At 38.0% G+C, this 21,128-nt stretch overlaps 1 protein-coding gene across 1 annotated transcript in view; it reads right to left on the reverse strand.

The window, feature by feature from the left end:
• lnx1 (ligand of numb-protein X 1) overlaps positions 1–19,677 on the reverse strand; it is a 282,952-nt gene extending 263,275 nt beyond the window's left edge. The window contains exons 1-2 of the mRNA XM_028802221.2: positions 19,480–19,677; positions 18,438–18,535 (exon numbers count right to left, since the gene is read on the reverse strand). The gene's annotated coding sequence lies outside the window, so the exon portion shown is untranslated. The remainder of the gene's footprint in view (positions 1–18,437; positions 18,536–19,479) is intronic.
• Positions 19,678–21,128: the final 1,451 nt, after the last annotated feature.

Below are 21,128 nucleotides of genomic sequence, written 5' to 3' on the forward strand. Positions count from 1 at the left end.
TTAATTAGAGACCTTAAATGAGCCCAATGTCAGTAAATATGGCTAAGTGTGTGAGTACCTGTCCAGGGCTCATCACTGCTTCATGTTATCAGAACAAGTGATGGTTTCTTAAAACCCTAAAAATTGCATGGGCTCAGAAAATTTTTAAATTATTTATTCTTTTAAATTTACGTGGCACTAAGATATGGTGGTCTCATAATCTGATTTAAATTTGATTTAAATTTTAAATTTGGATGGAGATATTGTTTTATGGGTTAGAGAGGTCAAGTCCTTTTTAGATTTATGACATTTTAGAAGACATTGTTTTTGAAATATGTCTTCCAACAGAGCCATTTTGTTTTTATTAAGAGCAGCACCATTGTGTGGTATTTGTGATGCCCTTTTGCCAGGCTGTTGTTAGGCAGGTTGACATGTGACTTCATTACAGTGACAACATAAAGTTCAGCATTTTACACTTCCTCACTGTCCAAGTTTGTGTTTACAAGTGCTGCTGTTAGATTTCAAGTTACAAACTACCTTCTGTTTCCTGACGATGATTTATGTCTTCCAATTTGGCCCTGTTTCTTAACCCTCATTGGTTTTTGACTCTCTTGCTACATTCTTCAATATACGAGTTTGATTTCAAATCTTGAACTTGTTCTGTACAGCAGATCTCCATCTTCCTGGCTATGACTTTTGATTTACTTTGGTTATATGAGTCCATCTCCTGAATCCACTCTTCATATCGGTCACCTCCTAGTGTGGTCATTACAAGTAGTAAGCTCTACACTCACACTTATCCAGTATTGGGTTAAAATTCTGTCCATACTGCTGTCTGTGTCAGTTTACTTCAGGTACTGCTTAATCGTATTTGGTGGATTAGCACCCCTAAAACTGTATAAACCTAAGAATGTAGTGTGAAAGTCTTGAGATATTACTTCTGTGTACAGTATTTCCAATCTTGCTTCAAGAAACCCTATCTATGAAGCATCATACATTTTGTTTTCAAGTCCTTTTTTTTACTATTTTATACAAACACAGGCAATAAAGTCTAGCATTTTGAAAAAGGCAAGTCTGAGCACATGCACTGTGTCACAGGAACCTTCATACGATCCATTCGTTGTTACCTTTCTGCTTTGTCTGATTCATTATTGCTAAAGACAGGAACCTTTACTATCTATCTAAATAAGAGGATCATTTTCTAAACTGAGACGTGTAGGTGTTCTGGTTATGTGGATTTATACTTGTATATTACTGTATGTATTTGGAATTTTATCAATGAAATTGCTTAGCCGCATTACTAGATCTGCTGCCTTTATTATAAGTGCATTACTCACTACCAGGCTACTTTGTTAGAGTGGCATATTTCCATAATCATTCTTTCACATCTTTTCATTTCTACATATTGAGTCCAGCCTCTAGCCATGTCTCCTGAATGGGTTACTTTATTATAATATTTCAGAAGAGAAACACAGCTATCTGTCTCATTCAAGGAGTCACATCACAGAATTCACAATGATCTTTTTGACGTCAAGTGCATGTGAATTGCCTCTTTTAAATCTCAAGTGGCTTTGCAGTTATGTAAGAACTACATTAGTGTGGCAAATGAGCACCTACATGTATAACCCATATCGTTACTTAGATGCTAATTTTTCAAATTAAGGACTATAATGTCATAAGTAGTTCTTAACTGTTTTTCACTATTAAATTACTGCCTTTTAATTTGCATCCATGAATACAAAGTACAGTTCAAAACTCACCTGTCTCATTCTCTAAACACTTGAGTTACTGGCCCTTATTAGTGACACGACTGACACAGTTATTGTTGAGTATTTCCTACAATGTCAAGTTCTTCAGCTTGTCACTAAGAGTTACAACAGCCTTGTGGATGAACATAGTCTTGTCTGCTTGTATTTATTTTCTTTCCTTTTGGTCACTTGTCACACATTTTCACATAGAAGAACTGCATCAAAATTTGGTGATAAGCTAAAGAATCTGTCTGAAGCCCTTACCTTCAACCTGATCAATGCACGTCAACAAATATCCAGCAGAACCATTCGTATTACACAAACCCACCTGTCAAACTCTTGTTTTATTTTACTCATATTCGTGGAAAAAAACCCCGAGATAGTTGACCTTCATCTCTAAAGGCAGCTTTTCTTGACTTACACTCATAAATCCTGAAAGCTGGTTATGACCTTGAGTTTTAATGTTGAGATTTTCAAGTGCACAACATCTGAGCCAGCTGGGAATCTCTCCAATACATCTTTGAATATGACTATCTTGACAGACACAGACTATCATCAGACTACTACACATACAGTAATGTTGTAATAGCCTTTCCTTAAAAATCTAATTTGTTATTGTAAATGAAGAGGTCCTAGATCACATATACTCCATAGTTTCACAGCACTAACCATAAGTGAGAGTGATTAGGCCACAAGCCTGATGAAATGTCACCAGTTACATATGAATGTTTAATGGATTCTCAGCTCAGTAACTCTTATGATGGAGAAAAGGAAGAATCGTTACTCAGTATGGTGATGAAAAGGAGAGTGAAGCTATCTCCCCTTGTTTCTTTATAACAAATAAAATTTCTTTCTAATCAGTTTTAACTCACCCTGCTTTTTCCATCCTATTTCACACTGCCGCTGCTTAAATAGTATTTGCCATATGAGCAAGTGTACTCACTCAAGTGTGCATCATGCACCAGTGTGAGTTAAGCCATTCAAACCATTAATGAATCACGTCATTACAACACACCAGGACTCATCTTACACCATGCATGTGACATTATAGCAGCCAGTTATTTAAGACAAAACAGTGTGCTCCATTGTTGGCTGAACTTTGTTTTAAAAGAAACAGGTTTTGTTTAGCTTCAGAAAGCTAATTTCTTATTCAGTTTCTTTCAAGGCAGTTTTTGACATTGTGTATGATTTCCAACTTTTCTGATGTTTGTTTTCATTAATCATTTCTTGGATTTTGTGTTTTGATTACTGCTTCGTTCACACTATTTGTTTTCCCATAAAACACCTCTTCTTTACTGTAGCAAAAATGCAGACCATTTTGATGCACTTTGTATGGGATAGTCGAAAAGGTTATGACAGAAGGTGAGTTTTTAGGAGTGATTTGAGATATTTAATTGGGCAAGCCTTGTAGACTGACACAGAAGACCTGCACAGATAGCCTCAAAATGTTCAACTAGGACCACTAGCAAGTAGACAGTGTCAAAAGCTGAAAAAGAAGTCTAAACAAGGAGGTCAATCAACACCACAACCAAAGCCAAAATGAGACACCAAAATTGTAATTAAAAACTAAGAACTAAGTCAAAGCCAAAATACACTAATGAAAAGAGGTTTGAAATGGGCAAAAGGATGTTTGAATAAGGGCTTTATTATCCACAAATTTGGATGAGGAAGTGCTCTAAAGCTGTCATATTGTTACGTGGAGGTCATAGCCTCTGAGGACATGCTCCTAGCAATGTAGGTTACTGTCTGAACTACTAGAAACGCAATACGGTATCAGCAATAAATATAAAAATAAAAAAACACAAAAATATTACAATTAAAGTAAGCTTAATTTTAAAAAACTGATTGCAGAACTGATTCCTGGGCTAGAAAAAAAAAAAAACCAAACAAGTGTAAGAACACCAGATTTGTGCCAGCTAAACACACAGAAATTTTCTGACAAACGGATTCCTAACTCAAAGTAACTGCATGTTTTATCTCTTTGATGAGATGATTATTTGCTACTGCTTATTCTTCATTAGCTCATCCCCTCCCTTGTGCTTATTTCATTTATTAAATGTATTCCTGTTGTAAATGTTTTCCCCCTTGCTTTTTTCTTGATTAGGAGGGTTGCAATGACAGTAACCTCTGCTGTGCTGGCATGGGGTACAACTGTTTTGGCCCATATCACAAATTTGTGTATGATACTAAACACAACAGAGTGTGTGCGTAAGTGTGCCCTAAACTATACTGGCACTACTCCACTATGACTGTTCCATCCAATGTAACCATGCAATGAAAACAGCCAGTTCAGAAAATGGGTGGATAGATCCATAGATTAGTGTACTCCCTAAAATTCCCAATGGTCAATATTCCTTTATTGACCAGAAACCTTAATTTAGCATTTAGTAAATGGTGGAATATTATCTGCCAAAATCTCTAACACATTCATCCACCTAAACCTGTCTTTCCAGAGGCATTCTCATAGCCTTCTACACATAATAAATAATAATGTAAGCAGTCTATTTCCCCTTTTCTTAACACTTACTATATTTTATTGCACTGCAGAAAAATATCCTTGCTGTAGGCTTGCACTCCTCTGATATCATACTTTCAGAGCCTTCTGACGTTAATCATCCTACTTGGGGGCATAATTGACATTAAAGAAGAAATTCTTTTAATGGCAGGCGACTATATTTATTTTTGACAGCACATTGTTTAATCATTTTTGGCAGGTGCCAGAAGACATAAAATATAGTTTATTATTAATAATTAAATATATATTTGTGACCATCACTGAGCCACCCCAATACAGAATGGAGCACCACCAACTAACAAAATATATAAAATAATGGCTTTTGATGTTTTTTTTTTAAAATAAACACAAAACAGAGTTGGCAAGTAGGAAAAAATTGAAATCACTTAGAAGCTCCTCAAAATGCCACAATTGCATTCTTCCCTTTTGGGGCAGATTGCCTGTTTTTCCACTCTGACAGTCCCCATTTCACCTCTTATTCTTTAATTCTGCTCTTGCTCTCTTGGCTGCCTTCCTCCTGTCAGGGAACTTTATGGTCAATAAATCCTATTGAGGATCAACTTTTTAAACCTAAGAAGTTCAAGACAGGGGGTCTGCGCTTGTAATTGTAAAATACTGGGACCACAAGGGCACAGGGCCATCTTGCAGCTTCACGTATTCTTCCATTTCTAATCAAAGTTTACACGTGAAAATGGACTGGCAGTGTAGGGTGACAGACCCTTTCAATACATAGCAGGGTCCTCAGTCCCAGTGTCTTGAGATCTCTGCTTCCTCCAGACCTCATGGACGCAGTTAAAACATCTACAATGTTCCGGAGAACACTGCAAAACATTTCAATGTCAGGGTTTGGTGTGGTGTCATTTATAATTTTTTTTTGTCAGAAGTATGGATTTTTTGTGTTCTGTCTGTCAATCACTAACCATATTCTTGAAGAATCTTAATTAAGTGCCCTGGCTTCTACATCATGTGTGATGTCAAGATGACCATTTTGTGCTTAAGTTAGAGTGTTGTAAGAATCTTAGCAGGACACAACAACTTACAGGTCAAATTACTAGACTTAAAACTAAGGAGATAAATTAACCGAAGGAGAATGAGGAGCTTCATGGTTGAAGAGCAGGCAGGAGTCAGAATAGCAGAGAAGCCAACTGAGCCAAATGATTAAAAACGTAAACCGAGGAACAAAGTCAGAAAAATATTTCCTAACATTAACTTCGATTTCTTGGCTTTAACTATTGCAAAAAATTAGATTACTATTTCCTGAGTTTTTGGTCAAACTATGAGTTGAGCACAGCTGTCTTGTATTGGGGCGGCACAGTGGCACAGTGGGTAGCGCTGCTGCCTCACAGTTGGGAGACCTGGGGACCTGTGTTCGCTTCCCGGGTCCTCCCTGCGTGGAGTTTGCATGTTCTCCCTGTGTCTGCGTGGGTTTCCTCCGGGCGTTCCGGTTTCCTCCCACAGTCCAAAGACATGCAGGTTAGGTGGATTGGTGATTCTAAATTGGCCTTAGTGTGTGATTGGTGTGTGGGTGTGTTTGTGTGTGTCCTGCGGTGGGTTGGTACCCTGCCCAGGATTGTTTCCTGCCCTGTGTTGGCTGGGATTGGCTCCAGCAGAACCCCGTGACCCTGTGTTTGGATTCAGCGGGTTGGATAGTGGATGGATGGATGTCTTGTATTGGAGTAACTGTTGTGTCACAACATTGCATTACTGCCTAATGTGAATGACAATGGCCATAACAGTGGTAAACAAAATGGCTGGGTCTGTGAGCACAACAGAAACCGAAAATGTAGACATGATGACATCACCACCAACAGGAAAATTATTAACACCAAGAAAAACCAAAGCAGCATGTGGCAAAATTGCATAAATGATTCTATATAAATAAAAGTACAGACTGATCATGTACAAAAACAGGCCTAAAATGTTGACATTCAATTTCTTTACAAGAACTTTGTTAAAAGATTTTTATTGTTGTTAAGGTTTTATATAAGAACATAAGAAATTTGGCGAATTAGAAGAGACCATTCATAGAGACCAAACTCATCTGTTTAGCTAATAGCTAAGCTGTCCCAATATCTCATCCAGTTACTTCTGAAAGCTTGTCAAGGTTTCTGCTTCAACTACATGGCTAAGTAGTTTGATCCAGGTCCTTACAATTCTTTGCATAAAGAAGTGCTTCATAGCTCCAGTTTAAAAAAAAATTTACCCTTAATTTTTCACTGATGTCCTCAAGGATCTGATTCACCATTAAGTTGAATGAATTCAGCTGGATCTACTTTTTCAATGTCTTTGAGGATATTAAATACCTGGAGGTCCCTATGGAGTCACCACTGCTTGAGACTAAGCAGGTCTAATTCAGATAACGACATATCCTTAACTCCTAAGATGCACTTGGTTACTCTCCTCTGCATAGCTTGAAATGCCAGAACTGCACACAGTACTCCAGATGTGTTCTCACTAGCATGCCTGCCTCACAGATCCAGCATCCTGGGTTCCAATCCCACAGCTGGAAGTTGTCTGTATGTTGTCTGCACGATCACTCCATATTTGTACTCTCCAAGGAATTGTCTTAAGTGGCAATTCTAAACTGATCCCAGTGTGAGATTCAGCGTGTATGTAAACATGTTCAGTGATGGACTGTTGCCCTGTCCTGGCCTTGATCATGTTCTGGCCCTACAGAACCCTGAATTGCATTAAGTGGTTGTAAGAATTTTTTGGTATTCTAAATCTCTGAAGATGTGCATTGCAGGTGAATTGGGTGTGCTCATGATGAAGAAACTGGTCTAGGGTTGGTCACCTTGAGTTCCTTGTTGCACTGGCTCCCCATAGCCCTAAATTGGATGAGCTGGCTTATGTTTTTACTGGTTTTAGAAAATGCTATTAGACAAGTCCATTTCATTTAAATTATTTTGTGTTATATTGTTTTAAGAATTAGAGTACTTATGAATGCTTTGAAATCACATGTTCTCTTTGGCTGGCACCCCCTGACTCAATGGTACGAGAAAAACCTCATGTATGATATACTGTATTGCAATCAACTCATCTTGATGTTTTGATATGCAAGACATCAAGCTTTTTGGGATTTCCCCCTATTTATGGCTATCTAGAACTAAACAAATACTAATTTTTACACCATATTTTGCACAGGAAATTATACCCATGTGATAAAGAGTAAGCCAATAAGTGTCTTCATCAAACATGATCAAAAGGAAGTTATACATGCCAAATCAACCAATCCCTGGGGTTCACCCTCTAATGAGATATGAAAGGTCAAATTGCACTCTTTTTTGCAAAACTTAAAAAAAAAATGGGGATCGGTTTATGCCGTTTTAAAGTTGCTGATCATAAATATGATAATATTGTTCATATCTAATTCTTTACCAGTGGTCCTAGCACTTTTAAGGGCTACTCCCAGAAGGTTAAAAATGACAAATTTCAAACATAAGCATATGGGGTATCATTTTAGACTATTTGAAGGTCAGTGATTATAAATGTGATGTTATCTTTGATATTTTTTGTTACAATCAAGAATATTAAGACTTTAAACATTTCTTATGAACATCCCGAATTATAGTGGCTTATTCTAATTCAGACTTTTATGTGTTTAATTTTTCTGAACCTTTAATGTTTATATGCTAACATGCCAACAAAACGCCTAAGAGCTGCCTCATACTGCAGCTGTTTAGGCCTGGTTTCCAGATGACGTCAAGGGTGCGCAGTTGTGGGCCATGAGTGTTTTGAAAGATGTTCGAAAAATAAATGTTTTTGTGATTATGATTATTTTTCTTATTAGTCATTGTTAATGATAAGCTAGCAATTTTTACTAAACTGAATTTGCAGTGGTTGTGAAACACCATAGTTTTTTATTGTAAAATATGTTGCCAAATTGTGGTGCTTCATGATCACCAAAATGTGTGGCATATGTGCCCCCTCAACTATATTTTAACCACACCTGGTATGTTTTTCCTCATGGACAAAAGTATGGGATTTTTTTTTTCTGGGGAATGCACAATCATTTCAGCAATGTCTCTATGGCAAAGCTTAATTTTGCTCCCCATATTTTTATCTTATCTGTGATCTAAAATTTATGCAAGCATAGAGCCACCACATGTTAGGTTTTTCCCTGCATGTCAGATCTCCCATTAAAATTCCTCAAAACATGAAAACTGGCTAACAGCAACACCAACACTTTTTATTAGCCATATCACATTACCAAAAGAAATTCCCCCCTCCCACTTATTTACATTCAGACACTTTTTCTGAAAAAAGCTTGGGTTCAAAAGGGATGCAAGGTGTTACTAAACCCTTATGGAGAAAAATTTGTTACTTTCCACCTTAAAAAACTTTTAAAAAGTGAGTTTTGTGGTTCAAAAATGCAAAATCACATGCAAAATTAATTTAATCATCAAATTCAATTTCTCTGAATGCTATTTCTGAATTCTGTTATTTACTGTAGCATCAAATTACATTTTCCCAGAATGCTATTTTGCTAACCATATATTTTCATGGGCACTGCCATTTTGGGTCTTTCTATTGTTAGCAATGATATCTCTTGCCAGGTGAAGCTTTTGGATTTAAACAAACTAATAATAATAATAATAATAATAATAATAATAATAATAATAAATTCTTTATATTTATATAGCATTTTTCTCACTACTCAAACCATTTTGCAAAATCCTTGCAGGGAGGACAGGGGACACAAACTTCCAAGGATACTTGTGTTATATTACATATGGAAATAATTATTAGTTATTGGTTATGACTTTAGACAGGTTTTGAATTTCGTTTTCGGTGTTTTTTTAGATCTTAGTCGTGTAATTGTCATATCTAAGCCAGGATTCCTCCCCTGACTGGGGCTCAAATGCTTGTTTTGTATCTTTGTTGTACATTATTGATTTATGTGTATGTATTACTATTTCTTTTATTTATGATTTGCAGTATTCTTTTATATTTTACTAGCCAACCCATGGCACGCCGCATAATAGACCCGTGAATTTCCCATTGGGATTAATAAAGTATCTATCTATCTATCTATCTATCTATCTATCTATCTATCTATCTATCTATCTATCTATCTATCTATCTATCTATCTATCTATCTATCTATCTATCTATCTATCTATCTATCTATCTATCTATCTATCTATCTAATCAGGCCGCTTTTTTAATGATTTTTAAGCACAGGGAGAAAATTAACATTTGAAAAATCGGTAATGTAATAAATCACCAAGAAAAGTAACATTTCATGTGCCCACCCCCAACTCGTCACATGAATCATTTTCCTCTTTGCACAGTCCACATGCACCTGTGAGTCACGTAGACTTTTCATTGTTGTTTGCGGTTTTGGCTGCTTTTCTATATATAATCCACCAAGTCACCCGAGCATGGTAGTACCGAGGGGTGTTTGGGGTGTGTGTACAAAGGGCAGGGACGTAATCAGTGCGAGCATATGACCTGCTAGCCATGTTTTTGAAAGTTTGGCCCTGTGCCTTATTAATTGTCATCGCAAAGGCAAATCTAACAGGAAATTGTCTTTGTGTTAAAGTAAAAGGCAAATTATCCGCGACAAACAAACTGTTTTACACGCTGCATACCAACCCGCGGCGTAGTATACGCCACATAATCACGCCGCTTTTTTAATGTTTTTTAAGAGGGAGAAAAAGGGGGAAAAGAGGGAAAAAAATGAACATTTGCAAAATCCATAACACTGCTTTCAGTAAGTACAATGCACACGCGTTTAATTTGTCGGCCACTTTTTGCCAGCCGTCTTTTCTGGTTTGGGCTGCTTTTGCAGTGTTACCGCTTGTGCATATTAAATCTTGAAATCCTTTGAGTAACTAATTAACTAACTAACACCCACCCACCCAGCTTGTGTGAAAAAAATGCGCCCGTTCTTTCATCATTTTGTTGCAGCCTATCAAAGACTTGCTGATCATGTTTTCTAGACTCAATATACATTGGCTTTTCACTCAGCGCAGGGGCACGCATTCATCTCAGATTATTGCATCCAGCTAGACTAATCTGGTACACGGTTGCGTTTGAAAAACCGACTTATCGCGGATGAGTTTCACCGGCATTAATGATTAGGAATCCGGTTGGAACAAAACCCTGCATCCACAGGGGTTCACCAGGACCGAGTTTGGGAAACACTGCTGAACAGAGACGAAACCAACTCAGGTGAGGAGTGGGGGCGGGCAAAGTAGTTGCAGCTATTGATTATTGAGTGTTGCTTGCCTGGGTGTCTGATCTGCGTTGACTGACATGGCTATTTTCTGCGTATCCCATGGTTGTCTTCCGGCAGTGTGAATGCCTCGAGAGACAGGGCGTCCTTGTGTGGTGAGTTGTTGCAGTTTGTGACCACCTCGCCGACGTTATCCCAATGTTGGCAAACAAAGCCAACAGCCATGTTGCGAAGTTTGAGAGCAACAGTTTCGTCAATGACATTTTTCCAAAAAAACCCGACTGATAGAAACAAACAGTTACCTGATGCAGGAATTTTATAGCGTTGAAAGAAGTGTTGTTTCCATGAAATACATTTGAAGCCGTAGCCATGGAGGGCAAAAGAACAGTCAACGTGGCTCACAGCTGGATTTGGACAGCAGCACAGACCAAAGCGAGTGAGTATGTGTTTGATGAGCTGTTCGAGTTGGCGGAGGGGTAGAGTTTCTGGGCGGGGCTTCGTTGTTCGTTTCCAATGGTTTTCGATGGTGGATGTGGTCGGGCGCCATAACCGAAACAAATAATGAAAAGTCAACGTGGCTCAGAGGTGCATGTGGACTCCTAGCACAGACGAAAGGGACTAACTGGGTGGTCGGTGAGTTTTTGCGTCCGGGCACATGAGCAGGCAGTGTGAATGCCTAGAGAGCGAGGGTAGACGCGGGCCGGGGAAAACGGAGTGTTGGTGGGTGGGGAAATGTCTTCCATGCAGGACCATCTGTGGTATAGCGTGTCCACAGCTCCCCTTCAAAAGGCCATTTTTAAATAAATAATCATCGCACTCACAGCGTAGCGAGGGGCGTGGAAGTGTGGCTGAAATGGTGGAGTCGTGCTACGGGCATTTCTCCTCTGTGCAGTGTGCGAGTGAGTGAGGAGAGAGAGAAAGAAAGCCGGTACGTTAGAGTGAGTGAGAGCAGGCTCGAAGGCAATGTGTTCCTGTGGTATAGCGGGTCCATAGCTCCCCTTCAAAAGGCCATTTTTAATCAGGTGACTGACAGTAGTGGAGTCAGGCACAGAGAAGGTCAGCTGCTGAGAGAGCGTCTCGACTGTTGCAGGGCCTGCATCGGTGAAGCAGGTGAGATGCTAATGAAAAAGAGGCACAGGGCTTATTGGTTTTTAAAGACTGCTTCCTTCATTGTGTTTTAACCTCAGTTTTAAAGGATTGCGCGGCTTTCTCTCTTGCGCTGCCTGTGTGTGTGGCTCTGTCTCCCTGTGGCGCTGCCTGTGTGTGTGCATGGCTCTCTCTCTCGGGCTGCCTGTGCGTGTCTCTGTCTCTCTCTGGCGCTGCCTGTGTGTGTGCGTGGCTCTCTCTCTCTCGCTGCCTGTGTGTGTGCCTCTGTCTCTCTCTGGCGCTGCCTGTGTGTGTGTGCGGCTCTCTCTCTAGCGCTGCCTGTGTGTGTGCGTCTGTCTCTCTCTGGCGCTGCCTCTGTGTGAACCAAGGTTCCACTGAGGTTGACTAATGAAAAGTCAATGTGGCTCAGAGCTGCATGTGGACTGTGGCACAGACAAACAGAAATGACGGCATATTTTCCGAGGCGTCGCGTCCGAGTTGGTGGGCGTGGCTCTGCGAGTTTTCCTTGTATCCAATGGTCTTAGAGTTGGTGGGCGTGGCTCCTTCCTGCATGCGCCATTGGCGTCTTACTTGTCGGCGGTTTAGTGAATCCACGCCCCTTCCGGCGTGCTTTCCATAGGTGGCTACTTGTCGGCTGCTTAGTGAATTATATATATAGATTCTGTATCTTATCCTATTTTACGCTCCATGTGTTTTGTGAGTAGTTCCCCCAAGAGCTGGGGCCACCTGCAAATCATATTCAGGAACTGCCCTCCACCCTGTAAATCCAGAGGGTCTCCCACAGTTCCCGGAGGTTCATTTTGCATATGCTTAGGAAGTGTTTGGTGAGTTTTGCGATTTTTCTGTGCTTGTGATTTTTAGGATAGGCCTATGTTGAGCCTGTGTTCTGTTTTTTGACTACGCTTTGGATTCACTATTGGGACTTTGTTTGCTTGGATTGCCTTATGTTGCTTCAACTTCGTTATACCTTTTGTGCTCTTCAGAGCTTCATAATGTCACAGAGCATTTTGTGAGAATAAAATTTTCATAAAGATCCTGCGTTTGCCTTCATTACTAGCTGGGGTTTGAAACTAAACCCCAATTCAGTTGCATTTATGGAAGTGTTTTTGGGACTGACATGCTTTGGGACTCCTAGGTCATGACGGATATTTGACAATGTGTTAGTTTCTACTCTAATTGCACTTCATCTCCCAGTCCTTGATACAACTCGAAAAAAGCAGCCACCTTGTCACCCATTGGTTATGTGGAGTGCCAGTGACCTAAAAAGGAACAGGACAAACGGAGCGCATGGTCAAAGAGAACAGCAAATGAGCAAAGATGAAGTGAAGGAGTTAGAGCTGAAAGTCGATTGCGGTTGTCCTATAGATTTATTGTTCTAGTGCTGTCCCTGAGGACTCGACTGTGGGGGTAATGGTAGTGTGTATGACACTTTAAGGCAGCAGGAGAAAAAAAAATGCCCTTGCATCGCTGCGGAAAATCCATTTCATTCTTGGGCTTGCCACGACATTTAATTATTTAGCTGATGCTTTTATCCAATGTAATTAACAAATCAGAAAAGCACAAAACCATAATTTACTTCAAGGTTACTTCCAGTCTGACTAAATTGAACAAGTTCACTATAAGGATAAACAAATAAAAACACAGAAACTAGTCAAAGCAAGTAAATGATTGGTCTTATTTTTTTTTCTTTGCAGTCGATTAATGCCACTTTCATTCATTTCAAAGCAAAGTTGCAGTGTAATGATTAGACAGAGGGTGCTTTGTTATACATAACTTGAAACCTGATTAAGGAGCTGAACTGAGGAAGTGAGTCAAGGTGAGTCTCAAAAAGGTAATTACTAATTCCTGTCAAAGAACTCTTACCATACATACAATCACAAAAATAACAAAAAGTTTGTGAAAAAAGCATTGTCTCCAGCCCAAAAACGTCATAGCTGTAACTGGCTAAGCTTTAGATACTCTAATCTCTGATTCTATACACTGATGTGGTACTAAATATTTCAGTGACTAATCATTGTGAGGTTTTTTGTTATTGTAATTTTGTCACGAATTTAAATAGTAAGTTGTCAAATATATTAAAGAAAATCCTAAAGGGACCTTACATGAAGTAAGCCGAAATAAGTAATGCAAATGGAAATTGAATGAGTAGAGCGGGAGTTCCCTTCAGGCAGTAAGCCTGATATTATACTTGTCAACATTTACAAATGGCTGATGGATAAGAATGGAAAGAAGTGGCTAATAATAAAGCCAACATGATTATATAGGAAATGATTCAATTAAGCATTTTTGTGCATCTACACATTATTTACCAGCAGATTTCCAGGCTAAACAATCTTCTCAGCAAGCATCTCTCTATCAAAGGAGAAAAAAAAGCCTGGCAGTTTAAAATAAAGCAATTCTAAAGTCTGCCACTTTATATGTATGGTATTTAATAGGTGAATGACTTGTGATGTGAAAAGAATAATAATAAGGATACTGAAAATGGGTGCTGGCCATGGGAAAGTGTACTACCACAAGGGAGTCAGGTTTTAAGAAACTGATCTTGTCAGCTGGCCATGCTCTAATAGACAATCTCCTCCAAGTCAAGAGCCATGTTCTGCCTCCTTGTGTTTTGGGCAGGGCAGTATCGGCCACCTTCGAATCCATCCTGACATTGCCCTTGAATGAGCAGCCAGGCTAAATCTTTACCAGAAAGTTTTAATCTCCTATACTGGTGCCATACCTGTTGCTTTCTAGGACACCCAATGCATGTGCTGGGTTACCACACTCTAGAGCAGGGGTATTCAATTACAAATTCATCTGAGCCAGATTTTCAAACTAAGAAATGTAGCTGGGCCAGACATTTTCAGTGGCTGGTAAGAAACTAGTAATGACAAATTTTAAACCAACACAAATGAATGTATTTAAAAACAAGTAAAGTTTAGTCATTGTTTCCCTTTTAAATTTGGTCACATCACATCAAAAAGTGCTTAAAAACAATAAAAAAAAATCTCTAATTGAACAGAATCTGAGGTACTAGCAATACGTTTTTTACACTTTTGAAATAAAAAAAATAAACATTTTGGTCATATCTGACCTACGCTCATCTCAAAGTGCATAAAATAAACAGAGTACACAGTATTAGCAATAACATTTGTTTAACTTTTGAAATAAAATAAACATTTTGGTCATATCTGACCTAGGCACATTTCAAAGTGCATAAAATAAAAAGAGTGCACAGTAATATCAATAACATTTGTTTACCTTTTCAAATAAAACAAATATTTTGGTTATGTATGACCCAGGCACATCACAAAGTGCATTTAAAAAAGAACTATCAATGTTATCAAAGCTATCAGTGCACAAAGCCATAACAAGTGATAACAGTAACTAACACACATGAATACAATGTCTACTGCACACTGAGGGAATAGAGGTTTGTTTTCGATCACAACATTTATGATTAGTAGTGCCTTTTTTGTAAAGAAAAAAGTGGAGGTACATGTATGTTGTGTTTTGATCAAGTTCAAGATATTGTGATCATATATAGATGCCGAGAGTCCTAGTGCTACATGTTTTATTTATTTGGGGAAAAACATAGCATTTAAAATTTGAAATTGACAACTCATCAAGTATAATAGTAATTATTTAGCTTTATATAGTGCTTTACTCACCACTCAAAGTGCTTTACAAACTCAATGCAAGGAGAACCCTGGATGTGACCCCATGATCTCATCGTTACGAGGCAGTGGCACTGTCATTACACCACTGCATAATAGTGTGCATGATAGTTTAAAATTACACACACAGAATTTCCAAAATCAACGAATATTAACAGCGGGTTGATAATATGATGAAAAATGTTGTTTTGTAGTTTTGCAAAGCAATCAGTACTTAATTTGATTGAGTTTTAAAGAAAATTACAAAATCTTTTTGCATTTTTTCATCAAATACAATCTTTGTAATTCGTTCTTTGCTTTGAGTGTCAATGTCTGATCATCATCCTCTTAACAGCCATAAGTCCACAAGACTGAAGTGTGTAAGTGGGGAGCCAACCAATCATATGTAGAGAAGTGCAGAGACTGTGCTCGTCAGTTACGTGGCTCTCATTGGAGTAACAATTAGAATAATTTGCGAAAACTCACGTTTGCACACACTTGATGAAACTGGAATACAACTAAGACTCAGCACACAATTGATTATAGAATCATTTTATATGTAGTTGGTGCCATGACCAACTGTCACGGCTGGGGTACTGGTACAATGTACTCTCACAAAAAAAAAATCACTGTAACATAGACTACTACCACCAATTCTAGACACACAACAATGCGCTGCATTGTGGGTTGCATTTTGTTAGGCTATGAGGAGTGTTGCATTCATGGTTTGTACTACTATAGGAATATATGTAGGAATTTCTGAAGGCTCATGAAATGTGTTTTTCTTGGTTTTCTCTGTGTTTTTGGCTGGGCTACTTGGAGGTTGCTGCTCGGCTGCATGTGGCCTGTGGGCTGCCATTTGAATAGGCTGACTCTAGAGACTCCAGCCTTCTCTTACAATCAATTTGAGTTAGTCTCTACTTACCAGAATGCCTCTGGCTCTATCTTTTCTGATTTATGGCATGCTGTCTATGAAATTTGTTTTGTGGTTATGTATATTTTATTATTATTCTGACAATGCCATTCTCCTTTTTGTGACAATCTCTTAATGGCTCTGGCCATATTGTTTACAGTTGCTATCTCTGTTGTTGGTCATGTGACATGGGTTTTGTGACGTAATATGTTATTGAGTTCTTTCTGTATAAGGTGGGGGAGCACTAATGCAAAACATCCCAGCTTTAGATCAAAGGTACTCTGAAGAGAGTAAAGGACATTAGTCCACAGGATAAGCTTTTCACTTCGATTGTTGGACTGCTATTTTGGTTTTGACCAGTGCTTAATTTGAAAATTATGAGGTGCCAAAGTTCACAGCTGTCCACACTCTGTAGCATAATTGTACAGGAGTTTTCACTCTCCTCAACCTTGTCTGATGCATCTTTGTCCCCATTGCCTTGTCCCCATTGCCTAGCTCCCATTTCTGTTATCTGTCATCCTTGATGTCAGCATCTACACTTGCTCTGCTAGAACCAGTGTTTTCTTGTTTTATTTTATTATGCTTTTAACTAAACTGACCTGAGAAGATACTTCAATTTGAGCTACTTCTAGTGATTTGACACACTTTTTTTCCACATCAACCAATCAAAAAACAGATAGGAGTAACATTAACTAGGCTAAATAAAGTTGGTGTAATAAACTTTGTTTATTTATACATTATAAAAAACTGATTTTCGGGTACAGGAGTGTGTTTGATCATGGAGAGCAGAGGCTCAGAATCAGTGATACTGTAACTGAGCTCTGTGCCCATATTTATCAAGCATATCAGAGTAAGAACACAGACCAGACTGGCTCAGAAATATCAGAATGATGCGAATTTTGACCTACTGTTAGGGGTCGGAGTAGGATTAAAAGCGTTTTATCAATTTTCCTAATTTAGGAATTGACTCCTAACTTCACTAGGATTTAGGAAAGCTCATGAGATGTCCTAATTGGCTAGAAGTTACCAGGAGATGACGTTGAGGCAGATATCAGTATACACATCTCGGGAATGGCAGAATGTTTTGGAAAAGCTGGACAACAATGAACTCATAGAAAGATATCAATTTGATGCAGTTGGAATAATATTCATAACAAATCTTGAATGTTACATGATTGTCCTTCGAAATGAAAGTTTGGCTAATGTTACGTTTTTTTAGCCACTGACAAAATGGAGCTTTCCAATTGTGATTATTTGAATATGTTACTACCCACTGCTTCTTGAATCTTGCACCAAACTTTAAACGCCCTTACAATGTGTGAAGTAATAAGCAGATGTATACATTTCCCCACAACTCTCCATCAGTTAATGCTACAGCTAGGTACATTCATGCAAATCTCTGGTTTTCCTGGACTTGTTGGTGTGATTGATGGTACACATGTAGGGTTCATTGCCTCAAGTGTGGATGAGCACGAATATATATGAATAGCAAGTGATGTCACAGTATCAGGACCCAGGTGGTCATGGATGCAAACTCTATTGTAGTAGCCAGCATATTACCATGAAGATACCAGAGGTGTAGTGAACCGTTTTATTTTAACTGTTGTTTTATTTCATACGAAGGACTACTTTAGAAGTATGGTTTTCTGTGTCAGGTGCTGAGTTTCATGGATTCTGTTAAAAAAATAATTGTTGCATTTGCTTCTTTTCAGAGAACTGTGTTTTCATAATGCATTTTGCTCTTTAAATAAATAAATTTAAATATTAAAAGGACTGAATTAGTCAAAATATCAAATAATGCCTTTGCTTCCGGCACCCTCTTGCCGGCTGCACAATCCCTCACCATACTACTACAATAATGTAAGAAACTATAATAGCAATCCATACACACTTAAAATGATCAAGTTTAAATAAGCAAAACCTTAATGGCTAGTTAATTTTAGACTGAGCTGCTATAGGAGTGAGCTGTTATTCATTTGAATAAATGAGAAAATCATTATCTGCAATGTATAATAGGGGCAGCATGATATAGGCCAGCACAGAAATGTCCTCACCGCAAAAGTTCAATATTCAATAAAAATGGTTATCCTCTAATTTAGCATAAGGTCAACACAATAACAGATTTTAACACAGACTGAAACTGACGGCCAGCAGGACACTTGAAAGTAAAAGGAGAATATCATTTGTTTGCAGACCATATACTGAAGGTGAAAGTCCTCATCAGTTGATTTTATTTATTTCAACATGACTTATATTTATTGCAAGTTTTAAAATGATAATATGGCATTTCAAAAGGAATTAATTCAAATAATTAAATGTCACAGTGGAAAATAAACAAACATCAGAATTTACTTACTAAGCCAGGTGAAGTAAGGTTACTGCTGGCCAAAAGAAAACTGCAGCCATCAGCACCATTTATTATTCTCCACAACAGCGATAATAAATACTGTTAGGCTGTGTAAATAAAAGAGCAAACAATATAATGAAAAATGAAACGTATCAGCAGCATATATGTCAGATTGAAGGCAATGTCTTATTCATTTCATCACTCCTGGTTAGAGGTCATTTGCTGGTATTTTTATAGCAATCTGATTCAATATAAGTTTTACAGACTCTGTATATCCATATTAATCTTCATTTCTGTTTGGGAAAGAGTCTTTTATATAAGGAAGAGCCATATTTAATACCACTCTGCTTTGTGTTTAACAGATTTTAACTATATTCCAATTCTAATGCTCATGCAGTTAAGTGAACTGGGTGCTGGGTTTCATTTTTCTGAGCTCAACAACTGCATCAATTCTACACCTGTAACTAAGCAAAAAGAACATACAATTACTGAAGAAATGGCTACCTATAAATAAAACACAGTCTTACTAATCAAAAACACAGTCTTAATCAAATTGATTTTGTAGATACCAATTACAAATCACAGTGCTCATTTTTAATTGTAAGAATGTAATAAAAACAAGCTTTACTTGCTTGATATTGAGAATGAAAAATTACAAGCAAACAGCATGTTATAGAAAAAAAGGAATTTTGAGTTTTAAAAAAATCTGCACAAAGGAATTCATTTTAAATGAAAACCTGTGAAATGTTCAGAAAAGTAGGACAGAGAAGACAAATGGTATTATTCATTTTGGTCAGACATCATTGACAGAGCTGCTGTAGAGCATGCAAGGCACTATAATTGCCCCTGCCTTTTTTACACTTTAATTCTATTATATACAATATTTTATTATGTTTTTTTATTATGTCATGTATTTTTATTATTTTATGTTGTTTGGCAATGCTCTGGGTAAAGTGGATATTATATTATATTATATTATATTGAGTATTTAGTACAGAGCAGACTTCTTGCCTTCTACTTTGTATTAACTATAAACTTTTGTAGTGCTTACCTTTCAGTATTTTGAAAGATTTAAAGGTGGCAGCATGGATTCTGGCTTTTTTTCTCAAAGAAATTCCTCCATCCAGTCTGCACAAAGAGACAAGTCTCCAATGGCCCAGTCTTTAAAACCAAAATGAATTCTGAAAAGCCTCAAGGGGCAAAGACAGGCAGCAACCATTTCAACTGGCTTAAATTTCTCGTAACAGAATCTGAACTTTTGTAATTTCACAATTAATATTCCTAGCCACGGTCGCCGCAGACCTCTACAACTCCTCATTACCTTAGGCAGTCCACAAATGAATGCTAACACAGTTTTGGCATGAAAAGCTGATTAGTAAAGTTGGCTTGTTTGGAACCTGTAGTATGTGTTTTCATGCAAATTGAAACAGCAGGTTACAGCTCATTGGTTTTGCTTGGTAACTTGAACAAAAGCTGCGCCATATTATATTTCACCTAAATGAGAAGGTTTGGGGGGAAGGGATATCCTGCTTAATTTTTTTCTTTTAATTGTCTTATTTTGTCACTATTTAGGCAAATGCCTACACTTGCAAGTGAGAAACAGGAAGCCAACTAAATGCCACCCAGCTGATGTTAATCTTGCCAAAAATAAAACAATTGTCATTACAGTCACCAGGAATTATTTTCAAATAGGAAATCACTTTGTAGTTACAGAAAAAGGAAAAATAAATGTTAGATAGTGAATGATAAACCATCAGTCATATGCTACTAGGAAACAGAATGATATAAAGAGAAAGAAAATTAAAAGTCAACTCTCATAGTCCACAGCAAAAAATTTTGAAAGAGTGTCACATTTTTTCATTTCGATCTTTTTGTTGGATGTTACTAATGTTTATGTAAAATCTAATCCATTGGAATTCAGGTTTTAAAACTTACGGGATGCTTGTTAGTGTTGGCATGACTTCCAGACCCTGAAGAGCTCCACGGTGTCTTGCTTGAATGACTACTGTCCAGTGGGTTGCACACCTATAATCTCAAAGTGCTTTGACAGGCTGGTAATGCCTGAGATCAAAAAGACCATTGATATAACAGTGGGCCCCCATCAACATGCTTATAGGAAGAACTGCTTCACAGCTGACATCACATCTCCTGTTATCTGGCTCTCACCCACCTGGAAGAAAGGACTCCTTTATCAGGTTGCTCTTCTTGGATTTTAGCTCTGCCTTAAACACCATCATCCCCCTACTTGGAGTAAACTCAGTACTTTGCAACTGGATTTTGGATTTTCTGATATAGCGGGTTGGATAATGGATGGATGGATGACAAACAGGGCCCAGTCAGTCAGAATCCACATCATCTTCTACTGTCATTCTCAACACTGGCTGGTTATGAGCCCCCCTACTGTATACTCTGATTACCTATGACTGCATATCTCATTTTCCAAACAATCACATAGTGAAATTTGCAGATAACACAGTGGTGGTAGGACTTGTCACTCATTATGATGAGTCAGCATACAGGATGGAAGTGGCTAAAATGGAGGCTTGGTTTAATGATAACAACCTTAGCATCAATGTCAAGAAAACTAAGGAAATGATTGTGGACTTTTGGCAGACTGGTACTCTGGTACTTCTTCCCCTTTCCATCACTGAAGAAGAGGTTGAAATTTTCATCTGCTTTAACTACCTGGGGGTGCATATT

The sequence above is a fragment of the Erpetoichthys calabaricus genome, chromosome 5 (genome assembly GCF_900747795.2).
Source record: "Erpetoichthys calabaricus chromosome 5, fErpCal1.3, whole genome shotgun sequence".
Lineage (NCBI taxonomy): Eukaryota > Metazoa > Chordata > Cladistia > Polypteriformes > Polypteridae > Erpetoichthys > Erpetoichthys calabaricus.